We start from the raw sequence: 5,271 nt of genomic DNA, 5'->3' as shown, positions 1-5,271 counted from the left end.
ACATAACACCCTCAAACCTCAACAAATACAGTGATATTAGCATTAATAGCACAACTTTCCAAGATTCTTGCCCCATCTGCCTCCTATAGATTCCACTCAGATACCTAGGTGTGAGTGCTACAGGGCTGAATTGCGTGGGCTTTTGGATAAGTCTTGCTAACTGGGTGGTGCCTCTGCCCTGTACCACTTCCTCTGAGTGTGCCTGTGTTCCTCCTGCTGTGCCCAGCTGGACTGCTGCTTTTCCTGAAGAGCTTAGACTATTTGTCCTGGATGCTGCTGCCCAGCACTGCTGGGTGCTGGTGCTTTGCTTTCTTCTGCTGGGCCACACCACCAATGCCTTAGAGCCCCAAAGTGCCAAAAATTCAAGGAGGCCTGTGGTGAAATGAGGGAGATGCCTGCTGCTCTTTTTGTATTATGCTATCTTACCTGGCCTAAGCTAAGCCAAAGGGATTCTCCCCTGAGGATGTGAACTCTGTAGGTGGATGAAACTATAAGTCTGTGAGGTGGCCATGTTCCACCATGAGTACCTGCAAGGTAGAGAAGTCAGCTTGCCAAGTGCGAGAGGAGAAAGTGACTTTAGAGTCAGAAGCGAAGATGAGATCCTAACAGCTTCCCAGGCTCCATTCCTGCCCTTGGGTTCCACAAGGTACCTCTGTAACCATAAAATAAATCCCTCCCGTCTCCCTTCATGCTGGAGATAGTTCAAATTAGATTTTGTTGACAAAACCAGTCTTGGCCAGTTATGCTCTCTAATGCCTGAGGGATCTATAATAAATTTTAAGCCAGGCGTGGTGGCTCACGCCTGTAATCCCAGCACTTTAGGAGGCCGAGTGGGGCGGATTACAAGGTCAGGAGATTGAGACCATCCTGGCCAACATGATGAAACCCAGTCTCTACTAAAAATACAAAAATTAGCTGGGTGTGGTGGCATGTGCCTGTAATCCCAGCTACTCAGGAGGCTGATACAGGAGAATCGCTTGAACCCGGGAGGTGGAGAGTGCAGTGAGCCGAGATGGCGCCACTGCACTCCAGCCTGGTGACAGAGTGAGACTCTGTCTCAAAAATAATAATAAAATAAATAAATAAAAATAAATTTTAGAAGCCATGATATGAAAGGATACATGGTTGCTCCCTGTCACTGCTCTTCTCCATAAACACCGCTAGCATTGCCTGTATTTTTGTCTCCCTAATCAGTGTTTCTATTAACTGTATACAACTTTGTTAATCATCTCTCTTCCACCCTTCTCTGTCACTTGCTCCATGATCCCTTTCCCATTTCTGTTATTTTTATAGTTTTTTTGACATCTTTTCATTAATTTTTTCCCAAGTTGCCTTTTTATTGAGCATCTGTGTAAAATTTCTCACAACGCCTCTCACCTCTCACATTTGAAACCATTTTAAGATCAGAGAGGAGAAGGGGCATTGCTCAACTGGGCCAATTTAAATCTGTCAGCCTTCATGGCAGATGGCCTCTTCTCTTTCTTTTCTTCATTGTCTATTTCAAGCAATTCTGAGAAGAATGCTATCGTTGGCCTAGGCTGAATGGGAAAGGATCTGTGGATAAGAGTTATGGTGATGATGTGAGCACTGGAAGCCCAGTTTCCACACCTTTTATATACAACTCTGTCTATCGAAACATTTCAGTGTCCTTTCCCAAAGTTAGATGCTCTCTACACTGGGACTATGATTTGCCAAGGTGTATAATACATGACCAGCAGTCGCTAGCAATAATTTCTCCAATAGCAGCTTTTCCTCAGAGTTCTTTCTGTCCCCAGTTTATCCCTATGAAGTTATGTCCAGGGCAAATGGTTACTCACAGGTCAGGGTTATTTTTTTAGTAGGTGCTTTAAAGAACGTATACTGGATTTCTGGGGTGGCTGCAGTGAGGGGGCCAGTAGGAAGTACCTGATATGCACAGGTTTTGCATTTGGTCTCATGCACTCTCCTAGGAACCATGTGCACAGCACATCTCCCTCATAGATGTGAATAAACTCTGCAAAGCTGTGGCCCAGTCCTAAATTCTTGGATGTTCACCCGGGCATACATACAAATTTCATTCTAGGAATAGCTTATAGGTTTGCCAGTTCCCAAAGGTGAGCATACAACTCACTATCCATCTTAGGTCCATTTCTGAGTAATGTAGGTTGAACACTAGGTTTGTATCAGGTCCTATGCTAAAAACTTTAAAATGCAACAAATTGAACCTCACAATGAATGTTGGAGGTGTGAATTTCTTTTAGAATTCTTACTGTAAAGATGAGGAAACTGAAGCCTAAGTACAGCTTGGCACATCTAAGGCCACATAACTAGTAAAGTAGGTGGATTTAAACTCAGAACTGTCTACTCCACAGCCCACAATCTTGACCACTATGGTATGCTGCCTCAAGGCAGAATATATAAAATCAATGACCATGCACAAATGAACCCTTCATAATGGCCTGCGGCTCAAAATGTAACCAGAATGCATTCCATATTTGTCATTTTGCTTTGTGAGCTCTTCCTGTCCTGTTGCCACCCTTCCTCCCAGCTCCCCAGGTACACTTCCCCAACCTCCAAATGTCATCCAGATTTCCAATTTGACAGGATGCTGAGGATCTTGTATTGCGTGCTGCCTCAAATTGTTTCACTCCTTTTTCCTTTTCCTTCCCAAGAAGGAAGATGAACATTCATGAGCTGACTCAGGCCAAGAATCTTTCCCTTCCACTTAGGGTGAGCCAATCAATAGCTCTACCCACAGTCCTCACTGTGCTGATGACCAACACTGCATTAATGGCATTGCTATTTAGCAGCGCAAAAGAAGGACTCACTAGAAAATAAATTTATTGTCCCCCTCCATCTCCCCCTTCAGTGAATCCCACCTTACTGCTTCCTGTTAGAAGGCTTTGAAAACCCTGTGGGTTATCAAATAGCACCATTTCCCTTGGCAGTGTTACATTATTGATTGAGATAATGTTATCTTCTGAAAATGTCATCTATGGCAGGTGCAATTCCTACTTGGTTAATTCATCTGTGGCTAGGTCTTGTATATTCAATCTGGTAGCAGAATGCTTTTTTTTTCCTTCTGGAGTTGGAGTTTTCATTACTGAAATAAAAAATGGGTCATAGAAATATTACTCATGAAGAACTCAGAAAATATTGCCCTGTTGCTTTCTTCCTGCTGAAGTTTGATAGACCTACTTTATTACATTGCAGTTGGCAGGACCAGTTTACTCAATTGGTTTAACATCATTCCAAGGAGGCTGAGGCATCCATTCTGGCTTTGTAGAATGTTAGTATATCCTGCTGGGTGTTGGATTTCACACATATTTCACTCTCAGGGAGCCATGACATAACCTTTTGGGTACAAAGGACAGCATATTCTATTATTTAGTTGATAGTATCAAATGGCATGCTTATTAGAGGTACTTGGGGGAAGAAGAGCAGATTTTTTTTTTTTTTAAAGTCTTGCTCTGTCACCCCAGACTAGAGTGCAGTGGCATGATCTCAGCTCATTGCAACCTCTGCCTTCTGGGTTCAAGCGATTCTTCCACCTCAGCCTCCCGTGTAGCTGGGATTACACGTGTGTGCTGCCACACCTAGCTAATTTTTGTATTTTTAGTAGAGATCGTAGTTTCACCATGTTGGCCAGGCTGGTCTCGAACTCCTGACCTCAAGTGATCTGCCCGCCTCGACCTTCCAAAGTGCTGGGTTTACAGGCATGAGCCACCGTGCCCAACCAAAGAGCAGTAAATTTAAAGGAAAATAGCATCTAAATAATAACAATTGTTTTCATGTGACTTGTCCATTTGGAAGACATACAGAAAAGGGATAGAAGCAGAAAGAAACAATATGGTGAATTAGGTAGTGAAATAATAAAGAACTTTGAACTGCTCCTTGAACATCCTGATTACTTTCTCTGTGGGGGAGACATTGGTTCACATACAAATAGAACAGGGAGAAAATCTGCAGCAAGGTATCTTTGCTAGGAAAGGACAGCAGAAATCCAAGACTCTGTTGTCCCAGCTAGTTCCAGACAATAGAATGCTGCCGATGCTACAAAATTAAAAATAAACAAGATAAAAAATAAATCAGATAGCAGGACTCTTAGGGTTGATGTCGCTGTTGGGATTTTGGAGTTGACGTTTCAGTCCCCAAAGAGCTGGAGTTCTGGGAATGAAGACAGAATGGCAAAGAATTATTTTTGACTTTAAGCATAAAAGTCAAATAGTCTATAGCACATTTCATTGTGCTATAGATTATTTGCATTCATTCAGCACAGACACATCACTGGGTACTCAGCGACTATGTCACTTCATCCTATTTTATGTGGTTCAGCTGACATGATATTTTTTTTTTTGCTCTGAACTGCTACATGTAAATAATCAACTGCAATGGTTAAGCTTTTTTCTTTAAGAAATGATTATGGCCAGGTGTGCTGGCTCATGCCCGTAATCCCAGCACTTTGGGAGGCTGAAGCAGGCGGATTGCTTGAGTCCAGGAGTCTGAGACCAGCCTGGGCAACATGGTGAAACCCTGCCTTCAGTCTCTGCAGAAAATACAAAAATTAGCTGGGCGTGGTGGCATGCACCTCTAGCCCCAGCTACTTGGGGGGATCACTTGAACCCAGGAAGTCGAGGCTGTAGTGAGCTGAGATTGCACCACTGCACTCCGGCCTGGGTGACAATGATACCCCGTCTCCAAAAGAAAAAAAAAAAAAAAAGAATTTATTACATGTATGTTTATCCCAGTCAGAATCTGATCCATTTAGTATTCTACCTAATACAAGTAACAGTGCTTCCCTGTGCCTTTCATTTCAGTTATTTTCCTAACTTTTCTACCCTTTGGTGTGTTTCTTGAACAAAGACCAACTTGTGATCTCTTGATGTCTCTTTTTAAAACCCAAAAAGTTAGGATTTGTTTTCAAAGCCAGAAAATCCTGCCCTCCCAAATCCTCCCCACTAGGAGGAAGTCGTTACTGTTCACATTACCTTAAAAAGAACTAGAGTGCAGGCTGTATGTCTTCAAGGGACCAAAACTGTTACTAAAGACAGAACTTTGGGGGACAATACTAGTGGACCAGTCTCACCGATACGCATTTGTAACTGCTTAAAATTTAAAAAGAAAAAAAAATGACAGTAGTGCTATAGTTTTGAAAATCAGTGAATTTGTGGGCAGGTGGCATGACTTATCAGTAACCTTTAGGGATTTTATACAATTCCCCCTCCCCCGACTCCCTTTCCTCTGCAGCTCTCAGTTCTTCCAGCAGGTGTCCCTATAATCACAGAACAGACA

The sequence above is a fragment of the Pongo abelii genome, chromosome 4 (genome assembly GCF_028885655.2).
Source record: "Pongo abelii isolate AG06213 chromosome 4, NHGRI_mPonAbe1-v2.0_pri, whole genome shotgun sequence".
In the NCBI taxonomy this organism is placed as follows: Eukaryota; Metazoa; Chordata; class Mammalia; order Primates; family Hominidae; genus Pongo; species Pongo abelii.
This window is presented reverse-complemented; position numbering follows the sequence as displayed.